At 39.6% G+C, this 18,069-nt stretch overlaps 1 long non-coding RNA gene across 1 annotated transcript in view; it reads right to left on the bottom strand.

Annotated features, from left to right (window-relative positions):
- LOC307017215 overlaps positions 1 to 18,069 on the bottom strand; it is a 219,949-nt gene that overhangs the window by 93,914 nt on the left and 107,966 nt on the right. The gene's annotated exons all lie outside the window — the stretch shown is intronic.

The raw sequence follows: 18,069 nt of genomic DNA, 5'->3' as shown, positions 1-18,069 counted from the left end.
ACCTGTCCTCCTGCACCAACTTCCCCCCTTTTCTCTCTCTCTCTCTCTCAGTTTTCTCTCCCCACTCTCTTTTTTGGTATCATTTAACTCTTGATTCCGTGGCCCGGCGATGAGCTCACCGCAGAGCTCAGGTTTCAGCGCCTTGACTGGAATGCGAGGGGGCAGCCGCGCGGAGAGGCAGAGGTGCTGCTGGGGAGGTCAAAGGCTACCGGGGGTGGTGGGGAGGAAGAGAGAGAGAAAAAGCGGGGTGTCTGTCATCCTGGGGTGGGGGAGTTCCAGTGGAGAGGATATCTGAGGGGCCTGAGTGGCGAGAACAAAACAGGAGTTACAGGGGTCATGGGTTACGGATGTTACGGGGGCCGGGCAACATTTGACAGCTTTGGAGGCTATAGACTTGAGGACACAGAGTACATTTACATGCTCAGAGGCACACACACACACTCTCCTAAGTGCCAGATTTATTGCTCACTTAGAGAGCGGGGTGTTCTCCTCAGGGAGCGAAGCTATTTTTTTCTGTTGTGGAGTTCTCACATTCTAGCAGTCCTAGGTCAGGGATATAAATTATACAATTAAAAGATACATAACTTAAGAGGTCGACCATAATCACAGACATAAAAGTACTTGTATTTACATAGAACACATTTAGTACTAGTGTTATGACATGCATTTTAATTATAGTAAACCTGCATTAAAAGGGAAATACTTAAAATGAAACAATTAGGGCGCTGTTATTCTAGGGTGGGTATAGATTGTTGGATTTAGAGGGATTTGGGGATTAAATATCAACATGTGGATTTTTCATTTGGTTCGGTTAGCGCTCAATGAAGCACACCAAACATTGTAATCAAATGTCACATGGTTGAAACGGTCACACCTCTTTGAGACAGAATATCTGAGTAAAACTTGTAGAAAATTATTGGTTTCGGATATAATGGAGCAGCACAAAATCTTTGCGACCTTCAGTGTTCAGGTTTTGCTTTGGTGTTTCTATCAATCAAATATTTAAGATGAAGGATAACAATATGAGCAGCAGGTTAGGCCCAGTGAAGTGTGCACCTGTGCATGATCTGTTATGCTAATACGTATAGTAATGACCAAAATTGTCCATTGGAACCCATATCAAAAAATGTTGGAATAGCAACAAATTTGACGAGTTTTGAATTTTCCGGGAAATCTGCAGTCGACCTTCGCCTTTGTGGGCGTGGCTTGCGATCTACTGCGTGACGTCACGAGATGGACGCCGCTGCACTGTTTACATTCACCACCGTTCGTTTTTTCTCTTTTTCAAAGTCGAATTTCTCAACGTTTTTGAGCTAGTATTTTCCTGGAAAGTGTGTCGGAGTCGACTGGAAGTGATTTCCAATCGAGAAAACCTGACAATGGAGGCGACAGTGAAGAAAGAGGGATGAAAAACACAGGGGAAACGATGCATTGCCGCTGGCTGTAGTAATGTCAAGTCTGCCGAAGTGGCGATGTTTCTGTTCCCAAAAGATGACGGTGAGCCTGGCTGGGGTCATTGTTTCGTAGATTATTTGATTGATCATGATAAATAAAGGCCAGTGGTCGATTCGAGAGAGAGAGAAAGAGAGACTGACAGAGTTACAGGGTTGTTGTTAGCATCTGGTGCTAGCTCCGAGCTAACGGAGATTAGCTGTTTCAACAATAAGGAGAGGGAGAGTGCTCTCCTGTGGGACTGAGAGAGATAACGTCAGCTCAGGGAGGTAAACTGTAGCCTAAGTTATCTCAGTGGGTTTGGTCATCTATGTAAACAAATATTTCCATCTATGTAATATTAGTTGTATAAAATAGGTTAAGAAATCATTCCAATGTTTTTTGATTATTGAAATATATGTTTCATATGAGTGTTGAGAGCTGTATCCATAAATCTCTTAATGTTGCCCTCAAAGTGCACCAGATTGATCACTTTCCTCATCTATCCTGTCCGAAAAGCTGTCCAAATCAATCATTTCTCTCACACTAGTATCACTTTCCAGAGTCTCCGCCATGTTTACAATCGCAACTGGGTACATCTTGTGACGTCACAGCCACTATCGTCTGCAACTTCCGTTAGGCTCAGACGGCTAAAATTAATAATTCATTAATTCATTCATTATGAATTATTAAAAATTATTTTAGCCATGAACAGGCACAATGATATGTAAGGAATGAAACTGCCATTTCATTTTGGTGCAAAAACATGCACTTCACTGGGTCTTTAAGATTTCTTCCTTTGAGAGAAACGAGTCTGACCCTGATAAGAGGAAGAGATTGTGATGTTTTGTGCTTTTTAAAGCAAGGTAACGTTTTAGGGTTTACTTGCACTAGTGCACTTGGAAGCAAACAGAGATGGGAATGAGCCACAAAAGAGCTTCAACACCACATAAACCTATTGAGTATTCTATAAAAACACAAAGGTTTGGCTTGAAAAGGACGGAAAAACCTCATATTTGAAAGAAAACTTTAATTAAATTACACAGAGGCTGTCTAGGTGAATCTGAACAGGCGAGACCTAAAACAGGGATCACTTCGGAGACTCAACAATTTATTGCTGGCTCTTAAGTTTGACATGAAATATAATGCAAGCTAACAAGCTAACCCCCTTTTAGGAGAGAGATATGAGCAGTTGCACCAAAAGCCTGTTAAACTGAATGAAAGGAGAGGCTACTGTTTGCTCAGTTTGGTTAAAAAGTGCATAGTACTTACAAATGTAATACAACAGTTCAACAGCACCACAAACTGAAGCCTGCATCTTGACCCTAAACTTGAATTGACCGAATTTCCCAAACCATTGAAAATAACCTTTGAAAGAAGGGTTTATAGCTTTTTTGTACTAGAGTGTATAAAACTTAGATAGGTGAATCCAACAAACAGGCAAGCGGTGCATATTTTGACTTTTACACAGTTTTCATGGGGGCTATTTCATTGGTAGAATCAACTTCGAAAGACACTGTACAGAAACTGTTTATTTAGCCCTGTCTTCAAAGAATGTACTAAATAAGTCATCTTGTCACTGTGACGTTACCTATTTATCTGTCCACTATGATTTCAAAGCTAGAGCTGACATTTTTGGAGTTGCAATCTGTGTCCTTTGTTAACAGGACTGACACAAAGCTGAGCTAAGTACAACTGAACAAGACATTGTAAGAAGACCAACATGTTATAAATAACTTTTATGAACAAAAAACACAGTGAAATGGTTTGCTTCCTTATCGAACTCAGATCTGCTTGACAGAGCACAAACTATATGCTTACCAGGTGTGAAGAAGAAGGAAAGGATAACAAACAGAGATTGTGTGAAGAGATTGGCTGTTTAAATATAATTTATCTTTAAAGGAATTCAAAGACAAATGGTGTTGGCAATCAATGCTGGACTGTGTGCCAGTAAAGTGCATGCTAGGAACTCCAAACCAGTGGAGATGTTTGTTTTGGTTTAAATAGACTCACAAGCACAAGGCTGAGCAGTGGGAGTATACCCATGGCTTTCCTGTAGGCCATATGCTAAAACTATTTATAACACTAACGTTTTATACATTTAAAGGTTGACAACAACTTTTTGTCTTTAGACCGTCTTTCACTTGAATTGACAATAACAAAAACACTGCCAGCTTGTAATTTCTTTAACTGATCTTATGACCATACTGTATGGTGTACTTTAAAGCTGAATTATTCAATCAAGCCATGGAAAACTATCGCAGGTACACTGTATAATAACTCAACTGTGTTTGTGCCACCTGTGGCGCTTCAGCAGAGATGTGAGGAGGGTTGCTTTTTTCCACCAATGGCTAACTTGACAACACAATTTGAAAAAAACAAGCACAGAACAAAGGGATGCCTCTAAAGAAGCCACTGTCCGACTGACTTTCCCTCTTGTACTACAGCGTAACAAAAGCAACTGTGGCTGATTGAAGCGGCCTGGCATTTATTTGTTTATTGTTTAGCCGGGCGACTTCCTGCTGTTTACCTCTCGTCTGCAGCTCAAGCTCGCTTTGAACTGCAGCTCTGTCGGCCTGCGCTGCTCCAGCCGCTGGGAACGTGTGTTCTTTATTAAGCAGAGGAAGTGTGCGAATGAGCACTGCAGGCCCGACATCTCAGGAATCCTGATCCTTTTTCCCCTTGTGGCACTTTTCACAAGCGAGGCCAGCTAATCGCTTACACTTATAGCAGGGTTCTGCATGAGGCCCTGTTTTTTGGGGGGGGGAAGGAGGCTGGAGGTGGTGGAGGCTGTGCTGAATCCCTCTCCTAACTCCCCCCCCCCCCCCCCGCCTGGTTTGTGTAGCTTGCTGGGAGCAGGCTTGCATACTGTTTGTGCAGATGAGTGTCGGCACGGGCACACCCCCGACGGGCCTGTTCCCATGGGAATGACAGTGATAGCGAACAGCTTGTTTTTATGTTTTTTGGCAATGTTGCCACTGCTGGAATTCTGACAACCACTGGGGAGGTCTGATATGCAAAAACATTGCCAGGTAGACTTTAGGAGGGAAGAATGTTTCTTTGACTTTCTCCGCTGTGTTGTTTCATCCACACTGAGTTATTTGGGCTTCAGTGGAAATCACCTATGAGCGGGCGATGTTGATCAAATGGAGTTTATGTTTCAGAGCCAGCTCTATGCCACAAGCTGACAGACTGAACTTGTTTCCAATCCTCAGGTGGATCATGAGATCCGTTTTAGTCAAATTACTTCAGGTTAGTGTTACACGTCTCCACACGCTTGGCCGACAGACACTTGGCTTTGGTTTTGACCTTTCGGTGTCTCGGAGGGAATTCCACACTACATAAACAGGAAAATAAGCTTTTTTAAATCTCCCTTTCCCATAAAATCCGAAATGATAACATCACCCCATGGGTTGGCTGACTTCATTAGCATAATTGTCATTTAAACCCCTTGTCCCTGAAAAAAAGTATACTTCTACATGGGTGAGTCTTTAAAACGTGTTTCAATTGGCACTGGATCAACAAGTGGAGTTGTGAACAAGGAAAATGACAGTAAAAAAGGTAGAAAAGCATTGACTCAAGCTTTTAAAGAAGTCAATCTCAAACTGTGACGAAAACAGAGACATGTTCCTGGGGCTTTGTGAAAACCAAGAACAGATTATGCAGGAAAAACATAATCAATCGTCGTCTGCATCAAGGAACAAACGTCCGTACGTCAGGAAAAAACAATTTTTTTGTTTTATATTTTTTAGTTTTTATAGTTCTTTATGCCCGGGGGATTTTGAAATGAAATTAGTGTGTTGGTTCATTGTGCGAATGAATACACTTTATGCTGTTTGGGTTCCTAAATGAAAACATACCCCGGGAAACCCTTCACTGGGCTTCTTGCCGCGAGAGCAAGCTCGCGTGGAGAACAAGCTCGCATGGAGAGCAAGCGCCTCTCCCTCTCCTGCCGCCCTCTCGCCCTGGACCGCCGGGTAATTACATCATTTGGAGATGGAATGAAAGCACTTTACAAGCGAAAGTAAGTGAAATGCTTTATTGCTCACGGAATTGCCAATTAAAAAGCAACACCTGGAACAGAGAGGCTCAGCTGAAAACAGCCCTCTCCCCTGAGGCCGGCCCCAAACCAGTCCCCTGCTCCACGGAGGCCCCCAGAGAATGTTTTTCTTTCCGTCCCTTTTTTTCCCCCCGTCTTTATTTGCAAAAAGTTGCCGACAATGCACCTTCACATCGCATTACATAGCCCATAAGTCACCAGAGCCTGACGTGCTCTTAAACGTATTAATAAAGCCCATTTCCTAGCGAGAGCATATGGCACGTCTACAATGTAAACCTGCTCAGGGCACGCTACTGCAAAAGAAAACAGTCATGATTTTCTCCAGCACCCGGTCGACTCTGCAGTAGGTACCACTCATCCAACACACACACACACACACACACACACACACACACACACACACACACACACACACACACACACACACACACACACACACACACACACACACACACACACACACACACACACACACACACACACACACGTTTAGACCAGTGCAGGCCTGTCCAGCCCCAGATGTGTCCCATGCTCAGGTCTGTTTCCCCCAGAACAGAGAGATAGACCAAACTAAACGAACAGAAAGGTGAGGGAAAGAAAGATGTCTTTCATATTCTTACACTGCGCCTACAGAACGCCAACTGCCCACTATCAATGTTTTACAAGGGACTCTTGTCCCATAACACCTCTCCGGATGAATAACATTAGCTCAAGGTTCCAACCAGTGATGTAGTGCTTGAAATTGATCTTGGTTAAGAGACCAGTTTTTGAAGGTCTTGTCTTGATCTTAGAAAAATATAGCCTCTGGATTTCTTTCAAGACCTCAACTGTGGGGATATCACTAAGTCGCCTGAGCATTATCTGATTTATTTGCTACAATCTTTACTTTGATCTGCAACCAATAACTTTACTTGCAGAGCATGCAAAACAAGATGTTGAAAGTTAATTTCTGCTGACATGTACACCTTTTATAACTTAATTCTCAACATGAGGAATTCAGAAATGTTTTATTGGATTGTTTCTTTGTCTGTTGACTATGATGTTAACGACATCACATGTTTCAAATGATTTCACGTTGCAAATTTAAAATTAAATATTAAAACAAATTGTACATCTAAACAACATTGTACCAAAGTATTTGATTTGCTATTGAAGGATCCCCGGGGGAAGAATCTTCCGGGGAGCACGAATGCCTTTCAGAAAATGTATTAGAATTTGTTAAGATATTTTAGTTTTGTACAAACTTGGGGAATTAGCGAGCAACCCACACTAAAGTGAAGAAAAGCTTAAAAATATATATATATTAGAAAGTAAGAAAAAACGTTGAATCAAAGTTTTACGTTGTAAGCAACAACAAAAAAAGAAAGCTTCGCAAAATAAAAATGCTTCTATTTTCATTCTCTGCCCTCTAACTTTGTCCTGGTCCTTTACCTGAACAGTAGCTGACTGACACGTTTACCACACCCCTGCTGAAGTCCCCACTCTGCCCAACCACAAACTGTCACATAAGCAGAAAAGATTAACATCAACCCACGCTGCCATGACGACACCGGTGACAAAGATGCTGACAGTCCACACATATGGAACAGCAATCACAGGCACACATTTGTGGTGTCGGAAAGGAGGCTTTATTTACTTTGCAAATGTCTTTACCAGAGGCGCTGGCTTATTACCTTTCAACTTGACTGACATAGTCCTACGCAAACTAAATTGGCAGAACCACATTTGATGTATGGCATGTTACTCATTATACTGGTTTGGTCCCTGAGGAGAGACATGAAAGTAGATAGGGTATTGTTATGAATGAGTGAAAGGGGTGAGTAAAACCCTGAGTAGGGGTCGTAGCCCCTTTGTAGCTGTAGTCAAAGTGCCTCTTGCAAAGGCTTAGCGAGCAGCAAAAGATAATGTGCCTCTAATATCCAAATAATGACAGCTGTATTTTGGACATCCTTACAAGATCCTGGCTACACAGTTTATCAAGTCCAATGTTATCACTTGTTAAGCCTGCATTGATTTCAGGGGTTTATAAACATAAACACACAGTGTCACGTTTCCTCTTTCATTAAAGACTGCTTGGGGAAGAAGTAAGCTTTCAAACGCGGTTTACAAACAAGTATTTGTACAGTGAGTGGTTAAAGGCAATTCCCATGCTCGGCTTTATAATTGTTAGAAGAGAGGTCTTAGCTGGAATACATGATTTGAAAGAAGAGCTTATCTTATGATGAGCCATTTGAGGACTCTATTGCATAAAACCTTCTGGATGACACATGAGCAGGTGGGTGAATGGAGGGGATTTTGAATGCTTAGTGAAATGAGGAAAACCTATATTAACTCAAAGCTATTGAGGTCTACATGATCCTTAAAGACCCTCTTCATTCAAACTGTTTTACTTATCTTGATGTCCCCTAAAATGCTTTACCTTGGCTATACTGACTTACACCAGCTCAAATTATTTACACGTTCCTATGTTGAAGAGGGGAATGTTTGTGCACTTCACGAAAATGTGATTCAAACAAACCCTGGGGCAAGCTAGATTTTGATGTCACACATTTTGACAGCCAATCGCTGTGGGATATGCAAATACTGACACATTGACATGGAAAAGAGTCCTCAACACAACCCCAGCAAAGAAAACGACTTGTCAGTACAGTAAGCTAGAGTTAGCATTAGCATATTGAATGTTTTCTTCGGTAATGTGGAAGAGTTAGCAGTTTTTAGATGTAAACCAGATCCTGTAGCTTTCCTCCATAACTACAACATATCTTACTAGATATATTCGGTATGTTACACAACCATTAACACTTTGTCAGCCAGTGCTACGAGCTAACAGATACAAGAAGCCAACAACATTTCAGATACTTCTGATATTAAGTCATTTGGTGCCTGAGTAACAGGTAGCCTACGGTAACAGGCATGGTTACATTTTGTAACAGGCATGGTTACATTTTGCTGATTTTCTGCTAACGTTAGCCATCTTGATGCGCAATGTACAATCTAGCAGAATGTACAATCTAGCAGACTAAAGATGGGTGGGATCAATAAATTGTAAATGAGGGAGAAAGAAAAGTGCTTCTAACCCTTTTTCAGTTTCAGAGACACATTATTAACAGAATATTAATCATAGCAAAGTATTTTTTGTACTGAAAGACTGCTTCTACAGGGTATATGCAGGAATCCTGAAGTCAAATTTAATACCTTTTAAGACCTTTTTTAAGACCCTTTCCATACATTTTAAGACCTCATCGCCACTTCGAGTTTCAACCTGTTACATTGTCGCAAAATGTACAACCCAGTCTCATGGCATTTCGTGTTCACCAACACGATTTTTAATCTATTGATTCGTGTTCACCAACACGATTTTCCCCTTTTTTTCGTGTTGCACAGCACGATTTTAAAAGCAATGTATTTCTATTGGTAGTCTCACGGCATTACGTGTTATAGGAAGACCGGAAGCTGTGTGGTTCATAAAAGCATGTTCTTACTCAATATCAAGCCACAATTATTGCTTTTATTTTAAATCGTATAATTTCGGACTTTTGTTGCCGTCTGTGAGGAAAATGAATGGGGCTGAGAGCCTCAGGATACTGAAATCTGTATTTTTTAAATCTTTTTTTCCTTCTAATTGATTATTCTTTTCAAAATAACACACTGTTATTTACTCAACAATAACACATAATTATTCTTGTTTTTATTTATTGGTTTATTTTCATAATCTCGTGATTTTCTTACGTCCGTCAGGAACTGAATTTCAAAATAAAAATAACCGGAAACAGACGTAGGCCTCTAGGAGTTTGGGATGGCCGAAGACACAAAAACTACCCATAATCCCCAGCTATCGTTTAGGACTACAGTACCCGTGATTAATCTTCAAGCTCTGGGATTGGATGTTGGAGTGGCAGTGCGCCAAGGTTAGCCTAGCGTCAAACAGCTGTTTGAAATGGAACGAAACCACGCCAGACTATCCAAAACTGGAATCGAACGCCCCCCCAGAACTACACATGCTGGCTATTGTGTTTCGCAAAATGTTCCATGGGACGTCTCTACTGAACGTTTTCGTTTTTCCCACAATTAGAAGTTGTCATGACATTGGTGTTATCAAATGTAAAACATATAATTAATACATGGGGGGAAATCGCTTGTGTCCATAATGAGCAGCATTAATATATACCCACATGACAGCTCATTGTTACTTTGTAATTCTACTCCACTAGAATACAGAGGTTAACCTGGTATTTTTACTCCACTACACTTATTTGACTTACTTTGGAGATTCTGATTAATGATGTGAAATATAAACAACCCTTAAATCAGACTTTAGTTACACCTGAGTAAAATTCAGGGAAGGTGATTGTCAAGTGCCAACAATCAATTGACATGAATGGAAACGAGTAATAAAGTATATTCATTACTCGTTGTTCTCTACTAATAGTTAATTAAAGACTGTATAATGGCTATTTTGCACATCCCTTTCAAGATTTTCAAAGGTTATTGACATATCATATACACAACTACGGTATATGCAATGAATGAAAATCTTGGGTCACAGGTTCCTCAACAGCGCATTACAAGACATCTATCAATATGTGTCTATACCTCCACAATTAAACTGTCATATTCTGCACATTTCTTATACTATCTACATACATAAGAGTATAATTCATATGTATAATATCAGTTAAAATAAGTGCTTCAACATAGTTAACATTGCAGGAAAGCAATATATTAGACGTTAAGTACTTTGTCAGGCTTAATATTTATCTGTAGACCCCGAAAGCTTTTTTTCTTATTTAAAAGAGGACCTTAATCTAAAGTATTATTTGATGTTTAAATAAAGGTTAATTCGTTTTTCTGTTTTGCACATCCTCCTATTAATATCTTTGTACATCCTGCACTAAACTGTTTTATTGTAGAGATCACTTACAGTATCTTCTTGATTTTTTATATTCTATATTGCTATCATTGACCTTCTACTTTCCCCCTATGAAAGTATGTACTCTTAATATTTTTTGAATCAAATATAACACATAAAAACAATAATTCAATAACGTGCTTTAACCACTAGGCGGTGCACACAAGGTACACACAGCCATAATAACTTTGTATTATTAGGACACTTATGTACAACATCTGAAGATGTAGTTTTATTCATATTTTCACATAATTTTACAGCATATTGCTATACTATTTCAGACTCAGTATTTACATTCTTATATTCAAAGAAAATCAGTAATATCTTTAAAAACTACAAGTCCTTTTATATCAGCTGTGCACCGTTATGGTTTAAATATAACCTATCTATGAATTAGATCAAATATAAAAGTCAGCCGAATTACTATTGATACTGCAAAGAGACGTATTGTGTGAAGGGAAATTGAAGATGTTGTTTAAATGTTGATATATTTATGATCCACGTCAAGTATTCAGTTTCGGCGGCATTTCTTCCAGTTTTTCCAAAGGTCTTCTCATCAGGGCTCTATAAATAGAGAACTACGGCATATCTGTAATATTTAATGCAGCCGAACCGTGTATTATGTGATGACTTTCAAAGAGGAAAGCAAGAACACTCGGAATTAAGTATTATTTTATTCTTTTAAAATGTTTTTCTGATTTCATATCATATAAAAACCAAATCCCAACATGCATTGCGGTTAAAACATCCAATCGGCGAGCTTAAACCATAGCTGAGGATCTTGGGTAATCGCTCGAAATGCCTTCGTCTGTTTCCGGTTATTTTTATTTTGAAATTCAGTTCCTGACAGATGCCAAAAAAGCCAGAGATTATGGAACTAAACAAATAAATAAAAACAAGGATAATTGTGTGTTATTGGTGAGTAAATAACAGTGTGTTATTTTGAAAAGAATAACAAATTAGAAGGAAAAAAAGATTTAAAAAATACAGATTTCAGTATTCTGAGGCTCTGAGCCCCATTTATTTTCCTTACAGACGCCAACAAAAGTCCGAAATTATACGATTTAAAATAAAAGCAATAACTGTGGCTTGCTATTGAGTAAGAACATGCTTTTATGAACCACACAGCTTCCGGTCTTCCTATAACACGTAATGCCGTGAGACTACCAATAGAAATACATTGCTTTTAAAATCGTGCTGTGCAACACGAAAAAAGGGGAAAATCGTGTTGGTGAACACGAAATGCCATGAGACTGGGTTGAAATGTACTACAGTATTGATTGGCCTTCCTCCTTATCTTCCAACCATTTGGAGGCAAACTTGCATTTTCCCATAACGATGTTGTTTAACAACCGGCGTAAATGGCAGTGAGCGTGCGATGTCCTGTTCAGATGACGTCAAATCCAACGGGATTCCATAAATAAACTACACAGAATCACACTACACACCTACGCAATGATACATTCAGGCACACTGTAGAATACAACCTCTTTGGACAATTTATATACTTATTGAAAACAAGCTACGAAATGTAATACCTTGGAAAATGCCGTTTAATACTTTTTAAACGGCATTTTTTAATCAAGTACTTTTAATCAAGTATTAAAAGTTGATTTATTTATGTACTTGTCAGTACAGTAAGCTAGAGTTAGCATTAGCATATTGAATGTTTTCTTAGGTAATGTGGAAGAGTTAGCAGTTTTTAGATGTAAACCAGACCCTGGAGCTTTCCTCCATAACTACAAAATATCTTACTAGATATATTCGGTATGTTACACAACCATTAACACTTTGTCAGTCAGTGCTAGTTACGAGTTAACAGATACAAGATGCCAACAACATTTACAATTCAGATACTTCTGATATTAAGTCATTTGGTGCCTGAGTAACAGGTAGCCTACGGTAACAGGCATGGTTACATTTTGCGGATTTTCTGCTAACGTTAGCCATCTTGATGCACAATGTACAATCTAGCAGACTAAAGATGGGTGGGATCAATAAATTGTAAATGAGGGAGAAAGATTTATCAACTTTTAATACTTTTTAAGACCCCACGGACACCCTGTTCTATAGGCAGGTTTTAAAGAGGATAACATACATGCTAGTGAATACAAAGCAACACTAACGTTATGCTAAACTTAGCATGGAGTCCAGATCTGAACTAATTTCAAACATTAGCAAACATTAAAAGGTTGTGGAGCTAAATATATGTGTGGTAGCTGAGAAAAAACTGCCATTTCATTTCCTTATGAAGTCTTTTTTAACTGCAGTTGAATTATCCGCATGTGACCTTTCCTTACCTGAACAGAAAAAGAAACTGAGGTGACCCGCGCCTGTAATGTTTTGATACATTACCCCCAGAGCTCTGAGCATGCCTGGCACTAATGCCCCACCTGTAGCACGGCAGCCTGTGCCAGCATGTCGGACTCAGGAGTAATATTTCCATTTTGACTTGCTGAAATATTCATTGGCACACCTTGGGTGCACCAGAGGAGGTGTATAATGCAGGCTAATCGCGGTGAACCATCGTAAAACCCAGCCTGCACTGTGTTATCAGTCCAAATGAAAAAAACACAGAGGAATAAACTCATGCTGCATATTAAGAAAAATACTTTTTAAGCCATTAGGGATTCAATAATTGCTTTGAGAGGGAATTTGAAGGTGCATACAAACACACTATGCACACAAGGTACTGTATTTTATATAATGCCACAGTTTCTGATTACAGAGATGGCGAGCATATTATGGCTCTAACAACTCATTATCTAATTTAAATATCCTCTTATCTTTTTAATTCAATTAACATTTCAAATGTCTATAATAAAACCTACTCTTTGTACAATGATATATGGGCGAATATTACTCATTGTGCTTGAGATTAAGTACAATTAAATGTGTATTACACATCGACCATGAGACATGGTTTGGTTATTTTGATACTTAATATAGCGGCCAAGGATGAATAGTGCTGTCTATCTATGTGCAGTATCATGTTTTTTTTCGTTTTCTTAAAAAAAAAGGCAGTATATTGGTTTTATGAGTATAAACAAAAATAAGTAATACAATAAAATCAAGTTAATTAAGACTTGAAACACACAACAAAACACAGGTTTAAATGACCAGGTTCACAAAAAAACTACAATTTGTAAAGGCTATATTATATTTACAAATTATTAATATATATATATAGATTGTTGTGTGGTGTGCAACACGCTAATTAGAACCATCTGTCGCTGACGAAGCATCTTTGAGAAAAATACATAGTGATGATTAATAATCTTTATTTTTAAATACATTTTCAGAACACAATAACAGTACTTTACGGTACATGAGGATATCATATACAGAGTGAATATAGACAGAAATGACTTGTTGGTAGAGGCATGTGTCATTTTACTTATGTTCCAGCAGATCAAAATGCCATAACTTTGTCATTTAAACCCATTAGAATGTTATGGCCCCTCTTAGAAATGTTTGAACATAGCCTTGATATGATGAGATATTGCATTCACACATTTTTTCTCTGGATTCAGCTGTGTCCGTTGTGGAGCCATAAAAACGAAGAACATAAGACCCTATAAAACTAAGTTCATACTTCAAAGTTAAGCAAGTGATAAAAGTGGGATGGAAACAAGACAAACAATAGATTTATTGTGAAAATATTCTAAATCAAAGTTCTCCACACATCAAACTGTATCAATGCCTGCAGTCTGATTCTTCACGGCGCCGTCTGGATAATGCTCGCCATCCACCTGGTGTGTCCTGTCCAAATGTTTATCTATATTTCTTCGTTTGTTCAGCTGTCTTGTCATCTCTGCAGAATCTCCCAGCACAGACGGCACAAAGAGTATACATAATGTGTAGGGAGAGAGGGAATCTCAAAACACACTCAGCAGGTTGTGTGATTGAGCGAAACATAAAGGCAAAGTGAAAATTCTTTCCCTGGGTGTCAGCTCAGAGATGAAAAACAACTTAACAAGAAACTCCACCTTCATGTGGCTTACTCTCTTCTTCATTTTGACCAAAGTGATGTTCTGTGCACCGCAACACTCCAAACTGTGACAGAGAAGACGGGGGGGAGAACATTGAACATCTGGCTGCGGATGAGTATCGTCATTACAGACTGAGCGAGCTGAAATGAAATGCACCTTGAGGTTTCAGATATTTCAAGACAAAAGGTCATTGGCTGAACGATTCCCTCTCACATATCCCCCAGTGTCTGTAAACATTGAAACTGGCAGAGAGTTTTCCATCACCTGACACCACTAAATTTGATTTTATGTAAACACAAGCTAGGATCGTAAGAAAAATGGGATACCATCCACTTTTTATTTTTTTCCCACTGCTGTAAAGTGAAGCTCTAAAATCCACAAGCGGCGCATTGTCTCGCCGTATCCGCACGCACACATGCATACCTGTCCCTCTGTGGGAATCGGGCCGTGAACCATAGCCAGGTCCTCCTAAAACATGCAGCATATGGGCGACTCACAGGCAGTGTTCTCATGACATGCATTACACTGTAGTTTGAGTGATGGGATGCTTATAGCTGCAGTTTAAGGGTCACTTATTTTGCAAAATCTTTTTTACATAAACATGTGTCCCCTCTTTGTAAAGAGATTCTGAAAGTTTCAGGAAAAAAGATTTGCTCACTTTTTGTCCTGATCCATTTCTATAAAAACCTGTCTGATCAGATTTGGCCACTTTATGATGTCATAACGATTGTTTGGCTTGTGTAACCATTAGCCAATAACCAACCAAGGTAACACCCCCCCCCCTACCTTATCACCTGAATCTCCTCCTAGAGCACCATTGTGTTCTTAATAACCAAATATCTTGCAGAGGGGCGTGGGGAGTGGCACTTTATTTTGTTATCTAAAGTAAAAGACAGAATGAGCACGTTTGAAACAGGGCTGAAACAGAGGGGATTATGGCATGCTTCAATGGGTGATCCGTTTGGTATTTCGAGCCAAACACTTCAAAGACATGTTTTGTATATATCTGAGAACTATGATATATTGATGAAAAACAGTATAAAATGGGACCTTTAAATGTGATTTTAGGTCAGACTGTGAAGAGCAACGCCAGTAAAGTGCTGTTCCCGTTCCTCCTGCTAACATTGTTTTTGCCATTTGGCTGCATGCCTGTCGTCCGATATGCTCTGCGTCCCATGTTTCCACGGCTCAATAGACAGACGACCTCTCGCCCCCTCCTTCCTCTATCCTCCTATGCCCACCCTGGGCTTGGCACCACCAGCTGTTGAATGCATCAGGCCCCAAAATGGCTCCTCAGCTGCTGCTGTGGCAAACGGAAGAAAGCCTGACAGACCGAGCAGCTGCTGGGCTGAAACAGGGCAAGGTCACTCTTCTTATGAAATGTATTGTGACTACCTGCTGAAACGTTATCACAATCATCCCGGCTCGGAAGGGTTGTGTTGATTTTTTTTCAGGGAGATATATTAAAATGGAAAATATCCATGGAGGAAAACATATTTATCTCAATGATTACATTCGGAAACTAATCTTTCAATATTTGCATCCATAAAACATCAAAATCAATGCGTTAAATGACTGTCAGAGTATCTGCATTTGACTTTATTACCACTGTACTGTTATAGGATTTGAATCATTTGCAATCAAAATTGATCTAATTATGCTATATGTAATGTGTCACTCTCGAACCCTGTTAGCTGCAGTGGCAGTGCGGAGATAAAGAGCGAGCAGCTGATTTATTGCTGCTGTTCACACAGTGCTGCCCTGTGGCAGTGTACCACCGTGCCACTTCCATATTAGAGTGTTAAGAGACGGCTGTGTCTAATAAACCAATCAATGGTGTCACATTCATGAAACATGTGGCACGAAGCGACTTGATGTTCGCCGATCTTCCCAGAGGGTGAGACAGATTCAGTTTTCAGATCGTGGATAGATTAGTGAGGGAGTAACAGCCAGCGGCAGGTTGGGTACTTCTGCAGCTGCCGCAGGGTACTTAAAAGGAAATAATTTAAATAGAATTGCAATAAGAATTGTATTAAAACATTGATCCTTCCTTTTTTTTAGGAGATGAACTGTTACGAATACGATAATTCAATAATTAATTAACAGTTGAAGAGATAAATGACATAAATTATATGTTAAAAAAATATTGCAAGAATGGCAATATAGTTAGCAAATAGTGGTGTATAAACTGTTGAAACAATAACGAAAATGAATGGGAAAATAGTGAAAACGATTGGCAAGAAATATTGGATTAATGGTTAAAATAATTAGCTAGATAATGCAACTTGTTTACCGTAATTAGCTGGTGGATAGATTATTGGGAAAACAGTAAATTAACAACCAAACAAAGGGGCTGAACCAAACATTGACAATTCAGTCATGAAAAACACATACAATATATTTGTTTTAATGTACTTAAATCCCAAAAATAAAAGTAACAGGACACATTTGTAACTACTCTTTGACTTGGCATCAATGTAGCACATAGAGCTTTAGACTGCCTGACCCACTTATTAATGAACACAAAGTGGTCCTCCTTGGAAAGGCCTATTCCTTGGCATGTTCATTTGATTGACTTCAACAACCCCTTCCCACCCACCCACTCCACCCCGCCAGTGCTAAAAGGGTGTTCCCTGACAAGTGAGGTCGTTTTACATTTATGCGTTAAGGTTTTAAGGCCAAGGCTTAGGTTCACAATTTACTGGCTATTGTATAATGTTTCACACGGGAGTCTGGGCGACCGTACCTTGTGTTTAGCCGTCGGCCCACACTCAGGAAAGCCGATGTATTTTGATAGCAGTGAGAGTTGAAGCTGTCAAAGAATCAGCCTGAGGGAAGCTCACCTTTTGCATTTGTGCCTGATTACGTAAACCTCTTTCACCAAACAACAAAAGTGGCAGTGTGAGGTCGTCAGCACTGTAATTACCTCCGACTTTGTCTTGGCCGATTATTTTTACATGCAACTCAAAGGTTGCAATTTACAGAATATTAACCTTTTTTGCGCACAGTGCTAATTAATGAGGTTCATGTAAGATGTATGCCTTTAGTTTAGAACATGTATCCACACAACGCCACATCCTGTAAGGTTGGAAAATGGGTGAGAGTTCTCGAGATTATTTTCGATTGGAGTGAGACATGCTTGAGGCAGCAATTTACAAGGTTTTCCTTTAACTGAAGATATTTAATATAAAGTTTCAAGTATCAGCGTGGGTGGCTAACGACACAATGTGTCACTGCTCAGCCACTCTTTGCAATGAATAACGCCTGTGCTTATCATCTGGTCACTTAACCCCCCCATTGTTGACAAGGATCTTTGCTGAAATTGTGTGTTTTGTTATTTCTGCCTTGACCTTATTCAACAGGTTCACGTCCGCTCGGATTAGTTTTACTTCTGGATGTACTTAAATACAGTTCTCGTTTCTATCTGATCTTCAGTGTATTTCCTTTCAGTTTGACTCTTGACGACTTCCCCCCCTTGTTCCCATCACTCTCGTGTATCTTACTAACAGCAAAGTTCATCAAGGGGAACTATGAGAAAGTGCCCTGCAGGTTTTTCCTGTCCGCACGTTCTTGCAATAAAACCTTGAATGTCACTTTGTTAAAAATGCAGACAAACATCCAGCCATATATCACACACTGACAGACGCTGGCTCGCACGCTCAGTACGCACACAGCAT

Source organism: Notothenia rossii (assembly GCF_949606895.1).
Source record: "Notothenia rossii genome assembly, chromosome: 8".
Classification (NCBI taxonomy): Eukaryota; Metazoa; Chordata; class Actinopteri; order Perciformes; family Nototheniidae; genus Notothenia; species Notothenia rossii.
The sequence above is the reverse complement of the archived record's forward strand: the minus strand, read 5'-3'. Positions and strand labels throughout refer to the sequence as shown.